This window comes from Monodelphis domestica, chromosome 3, assembly GCF_027887165.1.
Source record: "Monodelphis domestica isolate mMonDom1 chromosome 3, mMonDom1.pri, whole genome shotgun sequence".
NCBI classification, from domain to species: domain Eukaryota; kingdom Metazoa; phylum Chordata; class Mammalia; order Didelphimorphia; family Didelphidae; genus Monodelphis; species Monodelphis domestica.
In genome coordinates, this window is record NC_077229.1 from 235,048,806 (window position 1) to 235,073,089 (window position 24,284).

Genomic DNA, 24,284 nt, shown 5'->3' on the forward strand with positions numbered 1-24,284 from the left:
TTCTCTTTTATATTTATACACACACACACATTTAAAGTGACAGAGGTTTTTTTTAGCAGGTCATTTGTATTACAGTCTCTCTGTGTCTGTCCTTCTTTCCTTTTGAATTTGTATATGCATTTCTGTTTCTCCACATTCTTACAGGCACTTTATGTCACTTAACTGATTATAGTGAAGAACCAAGATACATACATTTTATAAATGATTTATTGATTTAGCAGTGATCACTCTGGCACTCACTGCCTGAAAAAGCAAGAATGCTACATTTGCTTCCTTCCTATCATGATTCTTTGGTACTATAAATGAGGTTTGGACTCCATTCCTCAAGGATATTGTTGCCTCAATGTTGTCGGAGGGGAGTCCCCTACATCTTAGTTTGCTTTTTTTTTAACCACTAATAGTGGAATTAGATCTTACTCTCAGCTCTCCAGCTCTCCTTGTTTTTTTTTTTGTTTGTTTGTTTTTTTGGTTTTTTTTTGTTCTGTTTTATTTATTTATTTTTTACTTTTAACCAGAAGCTCCTTCTTTTCATCCTTATAGTTCTTTAGGGCCAAGTAGAACAGGTATAAATCCTGCTCCCATATTAGTTCTTTGAATACTGAAAGAGTTCTAAAAGCAGCAACATTGAGATATGGAAAATGCATTGGGTTTCTAATCAAAAGTTATTGGGTTCAAATTTTGGCTCTGTTTCTCAGCTATGACTTTGTCAATGTTCTCAGTTTCCTCATGTATAAAATTAAGAGATTGGATTGATGATCTCTATGACCCCTTCTAGCTCCCAAACTATAAATAAAAGCAAATTTATTAAGCTCCTACTATGTACCAAGTACTATGCTAAGTTGGGCATACAAATAAGAATAAAGGCTACCTTTGCCCTCAAAGTTTGCAATCTAATGGGGGAAAGATAATACACAAAAGAAAGCTGAAAAGGGGAAGGAACATGTCAGAGGATATCAGATGATGGTTGTATTGAAACCAATAGAGCAGTTGGTGTCTAATAAAGAGATGGCTAGGATGGGAAAAATGAAGATCTTGATGAAGATGATGATGGAGTGAAAATAAGCAAAGCAATTGATGGTAAGAATAAAACAAAGCAAAAAAATCCCCACACTTAATATTGTCTTAAAGCTTTTATTAAATTATAATATTTACAATTAAACACAGGAGTCCAGATGTAAATTAACAAGCGTAGAAGAAAGTAAAATATTCATACCTAGTGTTTTGAACTTTATGGTCCTCTTAATGTTGCACAACATTACATTAGCTTTTCTGGCTACTATTGATTCACATTGATGTTACAGTCCGCTAAAACCTGAAGATCTTTTCCATATGAACAGTTGTCTAGCTAGGCTTCTCTTATCCTATACCTGTTTAATTGATTTTTTGAATGAAAGAAGTAACCCTTTTTGGTATTTGATTTCATCTTATTAGACTTGCTCTATCACTATAGCCTGCTCAGATGGTTGAAAGATGAAATCTGTCATCAGCATGTTACTTGTATGTTCCAACTTTGGGTCATCTTCAAATTTGATAAACATTCCATCTTTGCCTTCATTTAAGATATTTCTAAAAAGATTGATCAATATAGGGCCAAAGAGAGGTTATTATTGGTTTCAGCTAGAGAAAATGAGGTCAGACCACATTTTCAGTATTATGTTGAAACTGGATGTCATATTTTTATATGGGGCAGATCAGAGCCTTGGAGACTTTTCATCAAGTATTTAAAAAGATAATCAAGGCAGAAATGTAGAACAAACAAATGGAGCTGTTAAATTCTTTATGATTCTACCTGGATTTTGTTGTTGCTGCTGATGTTTTTATTCTTAATTTTCTTGATCTCTTTTATTTCCATGGCAAATCCACAGTATCATTTAGGGTCATGAACAAAACCATGAAGCCTCAAACACAGAAAGTCACTGGCAACTTGTTCAAAAGATCACAGACTCAGCATTTTATGGGATCTTAGAATATATTGAATATCATTGAATATATCATTGATCATTGAATATAATCATTGAATATAATCTCTTCATTTTTCATATGTGAAAAATAAGGCACAGAGTTCAAAAATTTTGCTAAGCGGCATATGCTATTAAGTGTCTAAGGCAAGATTTGAACCTATTTCTTCTTGACTCCACATCCAGTGTGAAGGGTAGTGATTAGGAATTAGCAGGATGTATAGTGGGAAAATGGTAGAGTGTGAAACTTTCTTGACCTCCTAATACTCCCTACAAACAACCAAAAATAACTCCAAAAAATCAAAAGCTAAAAGCAGCAAAAACAGACAGGAGTAGGAACAGAAGAGTCTTTGATAGTGAAACATCATCCTAGCAGTTCTCAAACTGAAATTAACACAAACACAAACCTTTCCTCTGAGCAAGCTGTTAGCTCACAGATAGCAGTGGTCCAAAGTGATACAGAGCTAGTTAATAATAGTGCATTGAATGAGAGTGGAATAACTGAGGAGGGGATGGAAAATTGCACTCTAATATCTACAAAACCTGAAACATCTATTAGATATACATGTACATTACAAACCATGTGGCAAGAAAAAGATTCTGATGATAATAGGAAACCTGTGTATGTAAAGACCATAATAGCTAATTTACAAGAACCTCTAGAACCACATCTTGGGACAGAAGTGGGAGAAGAAAAATACAAACCTCTCAGTGATACAGGGGAGAGTGGATCTGTATTGAAGTCATTCCCAGAAGATACCATAATAGTGGGAATGGTTTCTATGTCAACAGAGTCACAAGAGGGAGTAGATAAACAAGAACCTGATCCAAAAGATATGATGGAACCTGTACACTCCAGTAACATAATAGCAGATCTGCAGGAAGCAGTAAACTCATAAGAATCAAATTTGTCACCACATGACACAGAATTAGACCGTATTACTGGGCAACAGCTAGAAAAATATTTGGGAAATATAGAAATCATTGAAATAGGGTCAGACCAAGACACAAAACCTGATTTAACAGCACCTGTCACAGAATTAGAACTTGGCACTGAATGAAAGCTAGTGAAAGTCATGGAGAGTACAGACTCCAAGAGTCAGACTCAGACCCAGATGATAAAGTACCAAATGGTACAAATAATAGTTGACCAAAACAGTGATGAAGAACAAGAACCCTATCAGTATATCAAGCTCTATGATACAGTTCACAAAGATTTAGATAAGTGGGACATAAATTGTCATAGTGAACACCTCAATTCAGAACAGTTTTTTCTCATTGTGATTCTGATGAAGCAATTGAAAACATAGGAACCTCTTTATCAATAGAGAAAATATCATATATTACAGGAGTCAATAGTTATGAAAAATTTTGTAAGAAATATGACTTAGGGGATAGTGGCACTGAATGGGATATAATATGGTAGAGAACAAACTGAAGGGATAGACAATGAAATGATATTATCACATTTACTTTATTCAACCTTGAGCAGCCCATAACACAACAGATACCATCTATTGAGAAGACTTTGTATAAGGACTGATTTGAGTTCCATAGGGTAGCAAACAACATGAAACTTTATAAGAACCCAGACTGGTACTAGGCATAAGATCTGACACATGACCCACAAAAAAAGAAAAAAAAATCAAATCAGGAAAACTCCCAAGGCATAATGACAAACCCTGGATGCCAAACTAAGACAAGTCCAAAGACCTCAGTAACTGGAGATTAAGGTGCTATTAGAGCATCTTACCCAAACAAAAATGATTGCATGAAACCTAAATAGAATAATGCCCAACACAGATAGTGAAAATTTGGTTTAGTTAGATCAGGGAGGATTAGTGTAGCCTGTGAAGCACAGGAGAAGTGCTTCTTTCCATAACCTGGGAATTTATTTGGGTGGTTATAGAATCCCTTATAATTAGTAAACATATATATAAATCTCCATCTCAAGCCTAGACTAAAATATCATTAAACTCTACTATAAACCACATAGGAATAGAATAATTGCCTTACAATCACAAATTAAGAAAGATACCTACATTCATTGCATAAAAAAAATCTCACTTGCACACACGAAGATGGCACAAACATCCTGTATAAAGTTTCACTCACATGCATAAATTTATTCACTCTTACACGCACACACACACTTACACACACACATGAGATCATCTTTCAAGGTGAGACGACAGGCAAGTATGTATCCTGTGAAGGAGAAGGTACCTTGAACCAGTGACAATTTCAAGCAACACCAAAGGATGGAAAACACACTGACAACTGGAAAGAACTTTGAATTAAAAGGACATTGTGGGGAATGAACTTCAGGGAAATGGGTCATGTAGGATTAATCGCCAATCACATTAACTTTACATATAGGGAATTGCATTCAGATACACATTAGAATCTACAAAGGAAGAATGAAGGATAAATCTTCAGGCAACATGCAAAGAGGATTTCCTGAATAGGAGTAAGTATGCATCTACCACAACATATCTAGAACACAAACAAATTTTACACTGAAATTAGGGGATGTGTCATAAATAAGGACAGCCCATAAATTGTATATCTGTAAATAGATCTCTAGTACCAGAGAATATGTATATATGTATATAAATAACATGTAACATATGTAAATGTGCAGAAAACCCAGACATGTACATCTGTAGCATAATAAAGATCTAATCCACCAATATAGATAGAAAGGAAAGAGTTAACATTCCAACCATTAACACAGGGACAGAGTAGTTTAAGGTGGAAAAGGGAGTGTTGTAACTAGAGAGGTAACATAGGGACAGAATAAATCAGATTTCATTAGATACAAGTTAATATTATATATATATATATATATATATATATGTAACTATTATGAATTGTTACATTGGAATTAAAATTATATACTGTATAGGATAGTCCAATTTTAATTGAGAGTTAAATTTTATATTGATTGCAATAATAATAACCTTTGTATTAAGAAATTGTTATATTGTAAAAAAAAACTTTGTTGGCACATAATCCTAACCCACTTCCCACAACTCAGTCTTAGCATAAGATAGGAATTTAGATTAGCAAATAAACAGATTTTGGATAAGATTTATTTTTGGGGAGGGCGGAGGTTAGATGGGAACAATAAGTAACACAGATAGAATAGAATAGACAGAGAAGGTAAGTAACTGGCATGGGCCAGGGTGGCACCCCACAAACAATAGGAAATGGAAGATTTGTGACAGAGGCTGGCACATAAGAAAAGTGCCAGGCTGAATAGTGTGTGGAACTGATCACCTCAATGGGGGAGGGGCCCCAGAAAGGATTGGATTCTTGAGGAGGTGAAAATTCTGGCTGGAAGAGCGGTTGCACTCTCAGTAGGGAGAAACTGGAGAGAGAAGGTGGAGTAGGACTTTCTCCTAGGGTTACCTACTTTTCATGTCTATGACTAGAAATCCTTCCCCCCAACATTTCCCAATTGAAAAGACTATTGAAGAGGAAATCTGAGAAAGACATTTTAAATCTCTGTCTGATTTTACTTCAGCTCCTGTTGCCCTGATTCTGAACTGTGGCCAAGGGGCCAAACTCAAGGTGATTCAACCTGACTTTCTCTCAGGGGTCTCAGGCTGCCAAGGCCTAAGTTCCCCCCAAACTCGAGGAGGGAGGGAAAAGGGTTTAGATAGAGACAGGGATCCCTTTTTCCCCACTTTCCTTTCTCATTCATTCTACTTATTCTTTGTATTACCCTGATTGAGTTGACATTAAAAGTTATCTCTTCCCCAAGCTGTGAACAAGTGTGAGTGAACAGATCAAGGGGAGACCCTTTGGTCTTGAGTAGTGGAGGGGGCACAAGAGGGACAAGAGTGAATCTGGGAGAACAGCCTTAGCTAAGGAGGGAAGGGCAAAGGGGGAAAAATCTTCAAACCCCCTCTGCTCTTTCTGAGCCAATGCCTAAACATCAGCAGTCTCCCTGAACCTTGCTTTGAGAAAGGAAGGTTCTACTATCTTTTCTCTTCTCAATACTGAAAGACTGAACTCCTCGATTACAACTAAACCACCCCTCAAATACAAGTCTGGAGTGAAACTGAACACCTTGGGAAAACTAGGAAGGTTTCTGACTTCCCTGGCCTCAGCCTTACCACTCTAGGCCTTCGTGGCAAAAACAGAGCTCTTGAAAACCTCCCCCAACGCAGAACTAGGACTGAAGTAGTGAACACCATAGAGTCTGTTGGCTCTGATCCCTGAAGCAGAAGCTCAAGCCTCCTTGCTAGCAAAAGAGAGACTTCAGAGGACCAAAGGGTATGCACTAGACTAAACTCAAGCCTCAAACAAGGGGTCAGAAGGTCTAAGTAACTAGGATTAAGGATCTTCTCTGTTCCAGGAGCATACCTTCTTCAAAGATAATGAAGAAATAGAATAAATAGCCACAATTACAAAAAATTATAAAGCAAGTGACTTCACAAGGCATCAGGACACTATAAACCAAAATCAAAAGAATGAAAAAATTGAGGAAAAAATGAAGCACCTCATTCACAAAACAGAAAATGTAGAAAAATTGTTCCAAGAGAGACAACTGAAGAATTATTGCTCTACCAGAAAACCATGACAAAAGAAAAAGCCTAGACATCATACTACAAGAAATTATCCAAGAAAACTTCCCCAATATTCTAGAACAAGAGGGAAAAGTGGAGATTGAAAGAATCCATAGATCACCTTCTATACTCAGTTCCCAACTGACAACATCCAGGAATGTTATAACCAAATTCAAGAACTATCAGACCAAGGAAAAAATATTACAAGCTGCTAAGAAGTCATTCTGATACCATGGAACCACAGTGAGGATAACATAGGATCTGGCTGCATCTACCTTGAAGTACCAAAAGGCATGGAATATGATATTCTGAAAAGCAAGGGAACTAGGTCTACAACCAAGAATCAACTACCCAGCAAAGCTGACTATATTATTATGGGGGAAATTATGATCATTTAATAAAATAGAAGAATTCCAAGCATTTGTAAATAAAAGACCAGACCTGAACAGAAAATTTGATGCCCAAGCACAGAACTCAAGAGAATCATCAAAAGGTAATTAAGAAAAAGGGGAAAAAACAAAAACAAAAATACTTTTTTTTAAAGAGACCCAATACATTAAAATGATATATATCCCTATAAGAAAAGAGGTCATTGGTAACTCTTACAAATTATTATTATCACTTGGGCAGCTAAAGAATTACACTTAGAGGGAACAGTGACAAACTGTATAGGATGAAATGACAAGACATAAATATGTATATAGATATATGTATGCATAAATACATATATATGTGCATATATGTGCATATATATGTACAACTAGAGATAAAAAAGAGGTATATACTAAAAGAAATTGGAAAAGAGATAAAAGGGGGTAAATTTATATGTCACGAAGAAGCACATGGCGGGAGAGATAAGAACATCAATATACTGAAAGGGTAAAGAGGTTGGAGATAGGAAATACTCAACTCTTACATGCATTGAAATTGACTCAAAAGAGGGAAGAACAATCCAATACATTGGGGCAGAAAATTGATTTGTGCCCTTTAGGGCAGTAGAAGGGTAACAAATGGATTGGTGGGGAGGGAAGCAGTACAAGGGAGGGATGGGGGGGTGGGGTAGTTTTAAAAGATTAAAGAAAATAAGAGGGGAATAAGAAGAGAGGGGGGTAAAAAGGGCAGTAAAATGGGGGTGGGAATTAGAGGCACTGATTAAAAACAAAACATTGATATAGAAGGAAACAGAGAAAGAAGAAAAAGCAGGACTAGGAGTAGAAATCAAAATTCTGGGAAATACACAGCTGATAATCATAACTCTGAATGTGAATGGAATGAACTCACCCATAAACTGCAAGCGAATAGCAGGGTGGATTAGAAACCAAAATGCTACCATAAGCTGTCTACAAGAAACAAATTAGGAAGGCAGAAACACATAGGGTAAAAGAGGATGGAGCCAAATCTATTGGGCATCAACTCATAAAAAGAAGGCAGGAGTCGCAATCATATCTGACAAAGCCAAAGTAAAAATAGATCTAGTTAAAAGAGATAGAGAAGGTAATTACATTCTGATAAAAGGCAGTATAAACAATGAAGAAATATCAGTACTCAATATGTATGCACCAAATGGCATAGCATCCAAATTTCTAAAGGAGAAAGTAGTAGAGCTCAAGGATGAAAAAGATAGAAAAACTATACTAGTGGGAGACCTGAACCTTCCCCTATCAGAACTAGATAAATCAAACCAAAAAATAAATAAGAAAGAGGTAAGAGAAGTGAATGAAATCTTAGAAAAAATAGAGTTAGTATATATGTGGAGAAAAATAAATAGGGACAAAAAGGAATACACCTTCTTTTCAGCAGCACTTGTTACATTCACAAAGATTGACCATGTACTAGGGTATAAAAACATTGCAAATAAGTGCAAAAGAGCAGAAATAATAAATGCAACCTTCTCATATCACAATGCAATGAAAATAATAATTAGTAAGGGCACATGGAGATGCAAATCAAAAAATAATTGGAAATTAAACAATATGATTCTCCAGAATCATTTAGTTAAAGAATAAATCATAGAAACAATAATTTCATTGAAGAAAATGACAGGAGCAGAACCAAGAGAACATTGTACACAGAGACCGATACACTGTGGTACAATCCAATGTAATAGACTTCTCCATTAGTGGCACTGCAGTGATCCCGAACAACTTGGAGGGATCTAAGAGAAAGAACACTATGCATATCCAGAGGAAAAACTGTGGGAGTAGAAACACAAAAGAAAAACAACTGCTTGATCACATGGGTTGAGGGCACATGGCTGGGGATGTAGGCTCTAAATGGACATACTAATGCAAACACCAACAACATGTAAATAGGTTTTGATCAAGGACACATGTAATACCCAGTAAAATTGTACATCAGCTATGGGAAGGGTTGGGGAGGGAAGGGAGGGAAATAATATGATTCTTGTAACCAAGGAATAAGGTTCTAAAGATTGACTCAATAAATAAATAAATAAATAAATAAATAAAAGAATTTTAAAAAGACCCCCAAATCCAAATGAGAGCAGTAAAGGAAAAATTAGGGAAAAAATTAAAGTAATACAAGAAAATCAAGAAAATTATGAAAGATCACCCATATGGAAATAGAGATCCAGAAACTCAAAGAAGAAAATAATATATTAAGTCTTAGAATTGGACAGGGGAAAGCTAATGATTTCCTAAGATGACAAAAATAATAAAGCAAAATTGAAAGAAAGACATAATAGAAGACAATATGAAACATCTTTTCACCAAAACAAATGAAATGGGAAAATATATCAATGAGACAATATAAGAATAGAATATCATAATCAAAGAAAGAGTTTAGTCACCATTCTTCAAGAATCATCTAGGAAAACTGTCCAAAAATCATAGAATCAGAGGGTAAAATAAAAATTGAAAGAATAAACCAATCCCCATCTCAAAGAGACTCAAAGATGAAAATGCATAAGAACATCATTGCTAAATTACATAGCTCCCAGGTTAAAGAGAAAATCTGACAAGCCACAAGAAAAAAAATCAAATACTTCAAAGAATAATTTAATTTAATAATTCATCAGAATAATATGACTTAGTAGCTTCAATATTAAAAGAAAGCAGAAGATGCAACATAGTAGTTTATAGAGCAAAAAAACCCAAAAAACCTGGGCTTATAACCAAAAATAACATATCCGTGAAAGCTGAGCATAATTATAAAAAGCAAAAATAGGGTATCCAATGGACTAATTAACTGAAGAAGTTTCAGCTATCCCAATGAGAAGACTCAGAACTCAGTTGAGAATTTGATCTATAAAAATCATACAGAGGTAATGAAAGGCTAATCATAAGCAGCCCAAAAGATCAAATTGTTTTATTCCTGAGAAAATTCTCACGTCTGAGAAAAGCATCATTGCCTAGGTATTTTTTAGAGGTATGTATGTATGGAAAACATAAGGTTGATTTGAATATAAGAGAATGAACAAAATTCATAATGAAATAGACCAGGTGGAGAGAGGGTGGAAGGCTATCTCATAGGGAGGAAGAATAAGTGGAGGAATTGCCCTGGAGAAGAGGAGGAGGGGTTGGAGGGCTGGTAATACTACTAAAACCCTTCTCTCATCAGATCTGAGATGAAAAAAAAAAAGAATTATAAACATAATCTAAAAGGCAAAAATTTTCTTATTGTACGCAGAAACAGGAAATAAGATAAGGGAAGGATTGGAGAAGAATGTACATATGAAGAGGTAGGGGATAAGGTGAGAGAATAGGGAGTGGAATCTTGGGATAAGATGGGGGGAGATCTTTACAATGGAACTCATATCAAGAAGTAGGGTGTCATGGCTGGGGAGAAGGGATTTTTGGAAAGGTGGATAAAACAAGTCTTTAAATATAAAGAGGAAGGGATAAGGGAGGGACCTTTGGAATGGTGGACCAATTTGGAAAAAAGGATGGCAAAGAGAGAGCATAATGGAGGATTTTTGGGAAAGGGTGTGAATTGGAAAGGTCAAAAGAAATTGAACATCTGAGGGAGAAATGGTGGAAAGAAAGGAATAGGGGGAAAACAGTGAGGAGGAATAGAATAATCAGAAATGCATAATGCAAGATTAAAAATTAATATCCAAATACTAGTAACTATGACATTGAGTGTAATGGGAAAAAATAAACCATCAGAAGAAACTTGATAGTAGAAAAGATCAAAAACTAGAATCTGACAATGTGTTGTTTATAAGAAACACAGTGAAACTGATGAACATACATATAGTGAAGGTAAGGAAAGGCTGGCGCAGAATATAATATGCCTCAGCTGATCCAGAGAAGGCAGGGGTAGTAATTATTATCTCTGTCAGAATTGGGGCTAAAATGGATATAATTGGAATAAATGAAGAGAAACTACATTATGTTGGGTGGGGACTCTGAATACTGAAACATTATCAACATTGAAGCTGTATGTACCAAGTGTTAGAGCATCTAGATTTTTAAAGGAAAAACTAAATGAGATACAAATGGAAATAGATAACATAATAATAATGGGGAGCAACTTAAATTTTCCCTTCTCAGAACTAGATAAATTTAGCCCAAAATAAATGAAAAAGAACTTAAGAGGATGAAGAAAGTCTTAGAAAAGCTAAATAAGACAGATATCTAGAGAGCCCTCATATACCTATATAAGGCTAGTAGTAGATTTAAGCCTGAACAAAGACAACATAATTTCTGGTAGGACAACAATGGTTTAGAGAGAATAAACATTCTGAAAAAGTTTTATTTTGACATTCATCATACTTTGGTGCTTTCCCCAAATTCCTGAAGGGGTGGTGTCTTTGGAACAAAGTTCCACTGGGTATGACCACACTGGAAAGACTTGGAAAGACTATGGTCCTAGCAACAGATTGTATCTGTAGGGTCTGGGGGTCTGAGGTGCTGCCAAGATGGTGGAATAGAGGCAGTAAAGTAGCCAAACCCTCCCAATACACCCCTTCCAAAGAACTTTAAAATAATGCCTCAAATACAGTTCTGGCAGAGCTAACAAAAGGTCGGAGTGAAACATTTTCCCACTATGATAACTTAGGAGGTTGGTTCACAGAAGAGGTCTATATCATTGGAGTAGGGACCAATTTGGAGCATGTACTATCAACAGTGGATCTTAGAGGTGATTGTAATACTGGCAGCAGCAGCTTCAGGAATTCTCAGCCCAGAGAAGGTAAATAAGTCAGACAACTGATCAGAATAAAATAAAATCAAGTGAATAAAAAAAAATAGAAGGAAATGTGAAATTTCTCATTGGGAAAACAACCTACTTGAAAAATAGATCAAGGAAAAATAATTTAAGAATTTTTGGAACAAGGGGCAGCTAAGTGGTTTAGTGGGCTAAATAAGGGTAGTTTCTGGGTTCAAATCTTTCCTTGGACACTTCCTAGTTGTATGACTCTGAGCAAGTCACTTAACCCCTCATTGCCAAGCTTTTATCACTCTTCTGCCTTGAAACCAATACATGCTACTGATTCTAAGACAGAATGTAAGGGTTTAAAAAAAAACAAATTATTAGACTCCCTGAAAGCCTCTATAATAGAAAAAAACAATTTTTAAAATTAAAAATTCATTAATTCATTAATTTGTTTGTTGCATTGAAATTATCATTTATTTGTGTCTTCAGAGTTATCACAAATGATGATTATATGCTTTTTTATTCATTTACTCAAAAAATAAAGTCAGTTTTCCTTAGAACATTTAAATGTTTAATTGTAAGAAGACCAATGAATGGAAAAATGTGATAGATCTGTCAAAATTTTGATAAAGTATTTTTGATAAAAATTTTATTTGATAAAATATTTTTCCCAACAAGGACAAAGTCTCTTCCTTCAATGATGTTTTGGGATAGTGGAGCAACCACATATGGACTTTATATTCTGAGCCTATTAGGAACCCTATTAAATAAAACAAAAACAAGCCTCTTTATATTAGACTAAATATGTACAAATTAGGTCCATGCTAAAGATGATATGCTTTTGGGAGTGTTCAGGTATTGAGTCACACACTATTTGAAAAAAGGAAAGATACTAAAAGATTGGGAAAGAGTACAGACTTACAAACAGAAGAGGAATTTTGAGTATGTATTCTGAATACAGATTGCCACACCTTCATCTACCTGAGGAGGAAGTCTTCTTCATTTTTGGACAGACCTAATTCTTTGAAAGTTCTTTTTTTTTTCTCCTTATATCAGGTCTTATATAACCTCTATGCAACCTCAATTTATTATTCTAGTATAACTCATCTAGAATGACTTAGAAACAAAATATTCTTTGTCCAAAAATTGTTAAAACTGATAGACACTGAAGACACAGTGAAAATAAATGTTTACTGGATTTATCATTCAAGCATATTTTTAAAAATTTATGAACAAATGAAGTCATTTCATCTGACTCAGTTTTCCCTTGCTGGTGGCCAGATATGATTGGATTCTTTATTATGTTTAATAGTGAGGGTGGAAAGACAGGTTTTGATGGAAGTTACGTTGAATTTTTAAAATAGAGTCACTAGGAACTGTAAATTAAGTACTGATTGCTTTGATTTTTCTCCTACTGTGCTTTGAGTAACTCTTCCCAGTATGTTATTCTCAAGTGTTAATACAGGAGAATCTGGAAGCCAAGCAGTGACAGGCCAAAGGAAACCCATCTTTTAGTGCATAAGAAATCCATTCAGACACAGTCCCTGCAGTGTGGTTTGCTTGGGCTTAATGTACTTTAAAGACAAGACTATCCTTCCCAGCCGGAAACCAGACTTCACACAGAGAAGACTCGTGTCAAAAGCTACTCAGAGATTTCAGGCTCCCTTGTAGATTTTGACAATTCATTTTTGTTACTTTAGTTTGCCAAGTCCCTTTTAATAGGAATCATTTCATAATGGTAAGAAAGAAGTCACAAATCATATACAATCTGTCTCTCCTACATGTATGCCATGTAAAAACAGAAACAAGCATAGGACTTGGAGGTTTCCTGTCCCGTGTTTCTTTAAGACATTTCGTGGTGTTCAAAGGATGTCAGAGCACATCTCATCGAACTCCCTCATTTTATACATGAGAAAACTGACACCCAAAGAGTTTAAGCAAATTTGTCTAATGTTAGATGGTTAATATCAGAAGTGGAATTTGAACTCAACTCCTCTGACTCTTCTTTCTACTGCATATTCATCATTGAAGGGAATACAGTAACATATACAGATTAGAGAGAAGCAATAGAGGAATAAGGGCTAGATAGGTGGCCTCAGGGTTAAAGGAAACCTGGGTTTAAGTCCTGCTTCGGATACCTACCCTCTGTGTGGTCCATGAGTATGTCACTTAACCAGTCAATGAACCAGTAAACTCTCCAGGTTGTAGAACAGTTGCTAATCTGCATTGGGAAATCTCCTTCTGTCCCAGGAAATCCCTATGTCACTGGAATCTCCAGTGTGGGCCAAAAGGGAGCGGGGGGAGAAGAAACTAAGCAGACTTGGAAATATTGGGTTTTACTCTCTGCTCAACTATAGATTCTTAGGGGTGACTGAACAATTTCACAGCTTCTCTGCCTCTAATTTATTCACTAAGTTAATGGCCATAATATTATTTTCTTCTGTAGAAGCAGCAGATGGACAAGAGGAGTGACATGGACCTTAAATTCCACACGTGCAAATTTGAAATCACATGGATCAAATTCTTTCCATGGCTTCTACATCCCCTAAAAGTAGAGTACCATATGCTGCATAGCTACATAATATGAGATGTCTGTTTATAGTAACAAGAAAATGTAAGGTATTTAATTTTGTATCTTGTAGACAGAATATCTAGGAAAGCACTCGCTTTCATTTTTCTACCCATGCAACAACATTCTGTAGCCTTTTCCTCAGTTCATACGCTTTTATGTCACAATCATCTGGAATAATTATTGGAGATGCTTCTCATTTTGGATTTTGTCTGAAGAATAAAATATACCAAAATATTTGGGGAGAAGATTTTTCCAATATCATGGATGGCACATTGACAACGTCCTCATTACTCTTGAAACAGTAATCTTGGGGGGGTCATTCTCCCCATTTCCCACTTTAGAACACTAGAGATATCACTGCTGTTCTTAAAGGGGTGACTATGACATAACTACAGAACAGATCTCTAGGCACCTTGCCCATAGAAACCAGCGCCAGATGTTATCTGCACTATATTCACTCTTGACTCTTATTTGAACTGAGACATCTGGCACTGGGTAAATGTTACCATTGGCTTTATTGCTCCCTGAACCTCCCTTCTTTTTACATGGTTGGATTCAGCCTTGGATGAATGAAAATTTACTTAGATACTCAAGTTATCTGTCATTTAAAGTTTTGCCCACCCAATTTTTCATAAGCCAGTAGCCCTAAACAGCAGAAATCATAGGATTATTAGGATGAATGACTGAAGTGATAAGGATATGAATAATTTTTCTTTATCCCACCCAAATTAGGTTATACTGTTTGGGGCCGATAGTCTTATAAATCTGTCAGAAAGTCTTGAAAGTATAACCAAATAATTTACTTAAAGAATTTATTTAGCATCTCCCTTGAAGTTTCTTTGATGAGTTATGTATTTGACTTTTTCTCTCCTTGAGATGCAGGGTACAGATATATCAAAATTACATAAAAAAGGCCAGTTAAGCTTTCAGGTTAGCATAGGATCAGGAATTTAGAATTAGAAGGAATCTTAGAGGCCAATAAATCCTATGGACTCTGTTTATGGGTAAGGAAAATAAGACCTAGCAGTGACTTCACAAAAATAGAATATGAACACAGGCCTTCCTGATTTCAAGGCCAGGCCTCTATCCTTTCTGCCATGTTGCCAGCATAGTGTGGCAAATAAAAATCACTAAAAATGCCTCGGGGATATAATAGAAGCAGTTGTTGGAAGATGTATCAAAAAACTCATTAACTTATGGACTGTCATTTAGGTAAGTGGTGACATAAATAAAAGTCGATGGATGCCCATAGCTAGAATTTTCATGCTGTGCATGGGACCAAATGTGGGGTCGTTCAATGATGTTACTAAGGCTTGAGTGTAAAAGCGATTCTCAGTCTTTAGGACCAACAGAGCATCTTTTGGATTTTTGACTCATCTACAAAAGGAGTGTTATGTAATTCTCCCCACCACCTCCTCTTTCCTTGGCTGAGAATTCTGAAATAGCAACATGCAAGAGCGGGTGGTGGAATTCTAATATTTAACAGTAAGGCAAGGCTGCTTTGCATTCCTTTCTGTGGTGGCAAATTATTTTAGGAGAGAAGTTATAATTGACATCTTCACCACAATAGGCCTGTCTTCTAGCTGAATTTAACTACCTCTCCTCATGCCAGACAAATCTTGTGTTTTTATGGAACCATGCTGAGTTCTCCCTGGGGTGAGGACACACATGCAGATAAGCAATTTGTCCTCTGGCAGACCTCTGTTTTGGTGGACTGGACCGATACACTTGCCAAACCTCCTCGTTCAGATGCGTCCCTATCACATTAGTCACTTCCTTATGTAAGATGCTCTGAGTAAATACCTGGAATTTCACCAAATAGGTAAAAGCTTCCTATTCTTGACTTTCTCTACTGATATAATTTACAATATGGCATTTAGGTTAAGGTAAGAAGAAAAGAACCATCATTTTCTTCTTCATTGGAAAAAGAGATAATAATAATAATATTAATAATAATAATAGTTATAATAACTAGCCTTTATAGACTACCTTAATATTGTGCAAGTGTTTTTATATTTATTATCCAATTTGGTCCTCACAGTGACCTTGTGAGACAATTATGATTACTATCCCTTTTGTTCAGAAGATGAAACTTAGGCTAAGGTGTGTGACTTGACTAGTCTCACATAGTAAGGAAGCATTTGAAGTGGAATTTGAACTCAGGTCTTTTTGACTTAAAATTCTCTGTCTCTTGCACCACTTACCTGCCTCTGTGAATATTTGATCAGATGAGTAATCAGTGAAAGATCTAAAAGTTGTAATATTAGTGGGATGAAAAATCATTTGGGAGTAAAGTTTCATTTTAGAAGTTTATTAGATTGATTTGGTAAGGCTTGAGCTCTCTTATTAAAAAGAACGGGAAGCAGTCATTGATGATTAAAACAATCTTCAGACTAAAAAAAGTTCTTTATACAATGGAAAATTACCTTAAGGAATTTGTTAACACCCCAAATTAAATTTTAGAACATAACAAATAGTATGTTTCACATAAGCAGCTTGAGAATAACATTGACTCGCTGGTATATCAGTTTGAAAAATGATCATAGCAAGATTTTAAAGAAATAAGTAAAACTCAAGTGTTTAGTTTAATTCTAGTTATATTTTCAAAGAAGAAAAGAGCCAAGGTAAAATTAAAAAAAAAATCATCCAGTAGAGAAAAACAAAATGAAGCAACAACAAAAATCTTCTCCTAACTAAGGAAAGGAGAAAATGGGGTTCATGAAGCAACAACAAAAATCTTCTCCTAACTAAGGAAAGGAGAAAATGGGGTTCATGACTAGAAAGTACAACATTTGGTACATTACTCACTAATCTTCAACTGTTTGATCTGCTCACTTACAAACAGGTACTATTATTGATTGAGGCAACTCTGCTTTTTCAACACACTTAAAAATCTGGCTTACCTTGAATCTCTCTTAACATATCTTGAAATTATCAACATACCCCAAAGATATGATGGATTCCATTCGAGATTACTGCAATAAAGTGAATATTGTGATAAGGTGAATATATTACAATAAAATGAGACACAATTTTTTTTGTTTCCCATACATATCAAAGTTATGTTTATACTATAATGTAAATGTTCAATAGTATTATGTTTAAGAAAATAATGGTCATACTTTATTGTTAAGAAATTCTAACAATAATCTGAGCTTTCATTGAGTCATAATCTTTTTTTGTTGGTGGATGGTCTTGCCTTGATGGTGATGATTACTGACTGACCATGGTTTTGGTTAATCAAGGTTGGGGTGACTGTGACAGTTTCTTAAAATAAGGCAACAATGCAGTTTGATTCATTGAAGATTCTTCCTTTCCTGAAATATTTTTCAATAGCAGGCAATGTTGTTCATTATCATTTTACCCAGGGTAGAACTTCCTTCAAAATTGAATTCTGAAACCTAGACACTGCTTTATCAAATAAATTTTTATCATATTCTTCAGTGTTCTTGTATCATGGAATAGGGATGCCCAAGGAGGGGAGAGAGCAGAGGTGGTTGATCAGCAATTTAATGTACAATATCTTTATTGATTAAGTTCTCAATGGCCACCCTTTGTGGTGTTCCAAAATAATTATAATAGTAACATCAAAAATCACTGACCACAGACTGCCATAAGCTAGAATAATAATGAACATTGAAATATTGTGAGGATTACTAAAATGTGACAAAGAGATAAGGTATGTTGTAGGAAAAATGGCACCAATAGATTTGCTTGATGTTGGATTGCCACAAACTTTCAATTTTTAAAAACAAACCGAAAACCCCATACTATCTGTGAAGCACAGTAAAGCAAAGCACAATAAAATGAGGTATGCCTGTATTCAGGTTCTTATGTAGGTCTAGGTCCCCTAGGCATCTTTACCAGATATTTATAATAATAATGATAGCAATAGCTGATATTTCTATATCACTTTATAATTTGCAAATTCTTTTATACTATTGTCTCATTTTGAATCCTCCCAGGAATTCTATATGGCAGGTAATTTAGTGTGTGATGGAGCAGAAGAGTCTAACACTTAGAGTCAGAAGACCAGAGTTTGAATCCTGGCTCCATGTGACCTTGCATCTCAGTTTCTTTATCTATAATGTAAAGGTGGCATTAAATGTCTCTTAGGTCCCTTATAATTATAAAACCTATAACACATTATACTTAATATAAGATGAAGAAATTGTGATTCACACGAGTCCCAGAACTTCTACAGCCTCTATTTTGTCCAAGACAGTAAAAGATGCTCCTGTATGAATGAACTTAGGCTTCGTTCTCTGCATCTCTTTCTTAGGATTCCTGTATATATTTTTTTCTTTTATGGACAGAAATCTAAAGACAAAGCATACTGTTACTAAGTTCTTCATTTGCTAGTGATATTTCCCCATAAACTTCTCCTCTCCCAGGAAGGAGAGGGTTTTGATTTCTATCTGCCATTCAACCTTAGCCCTTTGCTCTTTAAAAGGAGAATTTATGAGAATTCAATTTGGATTGAATACTTACATTTATGCATTAAACACTTCCTGTTAGCAATAGTTCAAATTTTGTCAATCAAAAAAAAAAAAGCTGATGCTTTCTAGAAAATATACTATTCCATGAACTAAGAAATGCCATTACAAAAACAGTCTTATGTGCTTTTACCAATACCATCCCAACTTCCATATACTCTATCCTAGACTGAATCCTGACCTCTAAAAAAGAAGAAGAATTCAATAAAAATCATCCTCGAACAGTAACTACAACTGAAACTGCACACTACGTTCTACCTCAGGAGTATCGCATATTTGCTGTGAAGTGGAAAGTGCCACATATCCTTAGATATCACATATCTACCTGGAACAGAGAAAGGTCTTTAAACAGATATAAAGTTTATGCGCTACTTTATTGAGTCATTGATGAAATATCTATATCAGATAGCCGAGTGCTTACTAGGGTGCAATTTCTTTGTACAGAATCTGAGCTTTCTTCTTTTCTTCCTAACTTTACCACTTAAACTGCCTTTACTCATGTGGTATTGATTCAGAGAAAGTCATCCTTCACTTGCTTTTGTAACATCTTGTTTCTCTACTTCACCAGTGTGGAAAGGAAACAAGAACAAGTTCTGAGATTTCCTAATAAATATTATACCAGATGGTTGACTTGACAACATTCTTTCAGAATGTAAGCTCCTTGAGGGTAGAGATTATTTTTCTTCTCTTTTATGGTTGACAGTGTCTAGCAAATATCAAACATTTAATAAATGCTTATTGACTGGTTTCCATGTCATATTCCCTGTGTGTATATGTGCGTGTGTTTATATCAGTGAATCCTAGAAAAGTACTACTTGAATAAGTCAAGGAAGATATGAAAGAATTATTAACTCATAGTATAAAATTTTTTCTGAATCTTTCCTTTCTGTCTTACAATCAATACTCTGCATTTGTTCTAAGACAGAAGAGTGGTAAAGGCTAGGTGAGGGGGTTAAATGACTTGCCCAGGGTCACACAGCTAGGAAGTGTCAGAAATCAGATTTGAAGCCAGGACCTTCTATTTATAGGCCTGGCTCTCAATCCACTGAGCCATGTAGAGTATTTTTACAATAGCATTTAAACCAGGACTGTGGAAGAGATTGTTGGTCTCCTTTATTTTTAAAATTAAAATTTATTCCTTTATTTTTGTTGATTATATTAAATACTAGTTAACTTGCTCACTTCCTCTCCTCCTCACGTTTGAGAAGGAACCATTTGACAGAAAGATATATGTACATGTAATACTATATCTTATTTATTTCTATTGTAACAGTTAAAATTTAGGAATATGGGGAGACTGAGGCAGGTAGAAATTAGTTTCTCTCTGCAAGGAGTATTATATTTTTTAAAGGTTTATTAAAGATTAAGGATTAAAGAATATACAAGTAAGAAACATGTGCCTAGGCCAGAGGCCTAGACAAAATAACCTCACATCATGGAAGAGACGCCTCTACTCCAAAACGGAAGTCCGAAAAAGCCAAAAACCTTTGCCACCAGCTTAAATCCTTCCTCTATCTCGGCCCACCTCAGAATTCCAGTGAGATTACAAAGCATTTTGGGGAAGTGGAGCAAAGGCTTGTGGGGATTGTAGTCCTGTATTCGAGTCTATTTTTTACACTATTTATCAGTTCTTTCTCTGGAAGTAGGTCTACACAACTCACTCTTAAAACACTATTTCTCTTGCTGCATATAATGGTCTCTTTGTTCTATTCATTTTATTTTTTATAATTTCATATCAGTCTTTCCGTGTTTTTCCAAATTTAACCTGCTTATCATTTCTTACAGTGCAGAAGTTTCCATTGCAATCTTATGCCACAACTCATTTAGCCATTCCCCAATTGATAGACATCCCTTCAGTTTCTAGTTCTTTCCTTTTAGACAAAGCATGGGGAACAAATTGTCCATGAAATCTTTTGTCGTATTCTTGATTTTCTTATTAAAGGAAGGCCTTTTTATGTACAGGAATTAAAGGATGAAGAGGACAGAAAAGGACAGACAGTTCTTATGCAAACAATCTAATGACAGTAAATAGTCCTTCTTACCTTCAAGGAAAACAAAACCTGTTTCGACCAATGTCCTTGGGGGGGGGGAAAGGCACCCATATGATCACATTAATTTGCTGTTTTATCAGAATCATTCCTTATTTCAACTTAGCAGTTTTTGATAGAAAGCAACATTTGTAGCTCTCAAGAAGGGTGTACCTTGAAATTTCAATAACATATAGTCTATATTTAACTATAATCCCTTAAAAAATGAAATAGTTAAACCTACTGAATCACTCCTATTATAAACAGATATTTACACAATTCTATACCAAGTGAGAAAGCATATTAAATTGAAGGTGTTTGAAAGAATACCCTTTTGTTGTTTCTCATAGAATATGGCAGAATTTATTTAGAACTGGAAGGAATCTTTGGGCAGCCAGATAGGAGAGCAGAGAACAGTTCAGGACTTGGAGTAGAAAGGCTCACTGTGATTTCTAATCTGGACTTAGACATTCATTAGCTGTGTGGCTCTGGGCAAGTCACATAACTGTTTTTCCCTCAATTACCTTTCTGTAAAATGAGCTGGAGAAGGAAATGGCAAAGGATTCTGGTGTCTTTGCCAAGAAAATCCCAAATCAGCTCACAAAGGCATGGTTGAAAAATGACTCAACAAAAGAAGGAATCTCAGATTCCTCATTTAACAGGGAAAGAAACTGAAATGCAGCAATTAAGCAACTTACCTAAGGCCTTATAGTTACTCAGCACTCTATATATTAATGGGCCATATTAGGATAATAAATTCAATGTCTATCAAATTGTTGTGGGGTTCAGAGTATGAACCCCTGGGGTTCCTGAAGGCTATCCTTTGCAAGAATGCAAGACTCTGAAACTTGACTTAAAAATAAAGAGAAATTTATTAATTTGAAAAGAATGTTGAATCTGATCAGGAGGCAGTATACATGGAAGCCTGCCTCCTAGGTGGAATAGCATGGGTGGAAGAGCTGCCTTAGGAGGTCAGCAAGACAGCATGAGTGGAGCAACCTGGAGAGTTGTTCCCAGAATGCCTCAATTCTGGGGGTTTTATTTTCTTTTACAGCAGTGAGGTCCCGATTCTGGGGCCAGGGGTTGGAGAGGAGGTTTGCCAGAAGGCATGAGGGTGGTTCTCTTGATTTGGAGGACAGAAGGATGAGGTGTCTCTTTGTCCATCTCAAATCAATGGGATAATCAAAGGAAGATAATCCTCTCAGGGTCAGATGTTTTGGTTTGGGAGTCCTAGGGTATAAGGGAGCAAAGGAATTTCCCTGATATTAGTTTGCCTGAATTTCTAGGGGTACAATGCCCATAACAAAATGGTTGCAGAAGTTAAATTGGAACAACTTTTACAAGAATTCAAATATTTCTTACGGGAATATAAATGAATATTTCTGGAATAAAAAAATATTCTTCAGGCCATGAAGCTTTTTCAACTGACATGATTTTGTTAAGATGGCATTACCCTAGAGAGTATATTTCATGAATTAACATAACTCACAGGAGTGACGATATATCAATACAGTATTACCTACATGTCCCCTGTAAGCACACACAGGGATTGAGAAATGGGTTATGCTTATTTTTAAAAAAATGAGTCTTGGCTTAGAGTTTCAAATATTGTGGGCAGTATATAGGCTTAGGTTCTCTGACAAGATCCTCAGTCAAATCATGCTTCTCATATGATGATATGCTTCCTCCGACAAGAGCACTAAAGACCTAAAGACTATCTACAGATCTAAGCAGCAGTAAGGATAATATATATATATATATTTCCCCATTGTTGAGTTAGTGACTTCCACAACAATTCTATTTCATAATTCTCACTAAAAAGGAGAAGAAACAAGTGATAAAATACTAGCCCAAGGGTTAACAGGCCAGTTGACTTATTAGAATAGATTTCTAGGGTCATAAAGAAGTTTCCTAAATTGTTAGATTTTTGAGGGCTGTTTATAACCAGAAAAACTTTCTTTCCATAGAGTTATCTCATCACAGAACAGCTACAAATCACATCTATTGTTTCTCTATTATTATATTGCCAATTCTATGTCCATATTTTCCAATGGAACTGATAGTCTGCTTTTTTGTACATGTGATTATTTTACAAATAATTTAAAAGTCCTATGCATTTAGTATCATTTAGGTTTGATAACAGTACATCTTGGCAGATTGAATCCCCCAAATTTACACTATTCCACATCTTTCTTTGAAAATAGTAATTGTTAAGAATAAGAATGAAAATATACTTTAGCTACATGAAGGAAATTTTAACTCAAAAAAAGCATGTAAGAACTTTGTTACTCTTCATAGGAATTGTTAATTATGTGTTCCTGTATCTATATCCATATTTATATCTTGTTGTTCAGTCATATTCAGTTGTGTCAAATTCTTCCAAAAACATTTGAAGTTTTCTTGGCAGAAATACTGGAGTGCTTTGCCATTTCCTTCTTCAGTTTGTTTTACAAATGAAGGAACTGAGGCACACAGGGTTAAGTGACTTGCCTAGGATCACACAGGTAATAATTATCTGAGAACAGATTTGAACTCAAGAAGATAAGTTCCTTCACCCTAGGCATGGCACTCTATCCACTGCGCCCACTTATCTGCTTAACTTACATCTATATCCTCCATCTATATAGCTACATATTTAATTATCTATGTATCTAACTATCTTTGTATTTATCTTTCTATCACTGTATATGTTACATATAATATGTTGAACTACAAAATTTATTTCCCTATATTAGACATTTATTTAATACACTCTTCATTCTATTACATGTCTATTCCAGATTGTTTTTCCAAACAGTTGTGTCTGCATTTTAAAGCCAACTTGATAATGACACAAGGGATCTTTATGGAGCAGTCATGCATCTTCACGAAGAACCAGAGACCAGACTATAGAAGAGATGTGCTGTGGGGACCCTATTTGTACAGTGTGCATCATTTTGTACATTCTGTGCCGTGAATAACAGACATACCTGGCATCATTTTTCTTGACATTAATTGTATTATTATTATTTTTTTAATATCAGATAAGTTTGGCCTTAGAAGGATCATCTCATAGGGTAGGTGGCCACATTAATTGACTCATCGGGTGGTAGTTGTTCTTAAGTTGGCAGTGAATAGGTCCCCAGAGAAATCTTGTCACCATCTTTGTGAAGTCATAGATCAAATTCTTACAATGGCTACTGGATGTCTACCTAGATCAAGTCAGCCACATCTCTGAGGACCATAATATATCTCACAGGAATATTCAAGTATGTAGCATGAGCTCAACACCAATAGTGAATCACATAACAGTAACTACTTACTATTACATTCTTACACATTTCAAAGAGAGAGGTATGTATAACAACAGATAAGATTCATAGTCTTTGAGATTGGGACAACAATTCACATGCATTTATACCATCTGACCCTTTCAAAAACCTCTGAATTAGGTGCTATTATTGTCCCCATGTTAAAGATAAGGAAATTGAGGCTCAGAGAAATTAAGAGTAGAAAATCCAAGTATTTCCCAATAAACATCAATGAGTATTTTTTGA

At 35.4% G+C, this 24,284-nt stretch overlaps 1 long non-coding RNA gene across 3 annotated transcripts; it reads left to right on the plus strand.

Moving 5' to 3' along the window:
• The first annotated feature begins 5,307 nt into the window (after nt 1-5,307).
• Nucleotides 5,308-23,736, plus strand: LOC103097809 (uncharacterized). Of its 3 annotated transcripts, XR_001628914.2 has the most exons (5): nt 5,541-7,028; nt 14,100-14,720; nt 17,071-17,227; nt 18,890-19,061; nt 23,529-23,736. It is a non-coding gene; the product is annotated as an uncharacterized LOC103097809 (long non-coding RNA). The 3 variants fall into 3 exon arrangements; XR_001628916.2 differs by lacking the exons at nt 5,541-7,028; nt 14,100-14,720 and adding an exon at nt 5,308-5,534; XR_464906.3 differs by lacking the exons at nt 5,541-7,028; nt 14,100-14,720 and adding an exon at nt 14,727-15,437.
• The last annotated feature ends 548 nt before the right edge of the window (nt 23,737-24,284 follow it).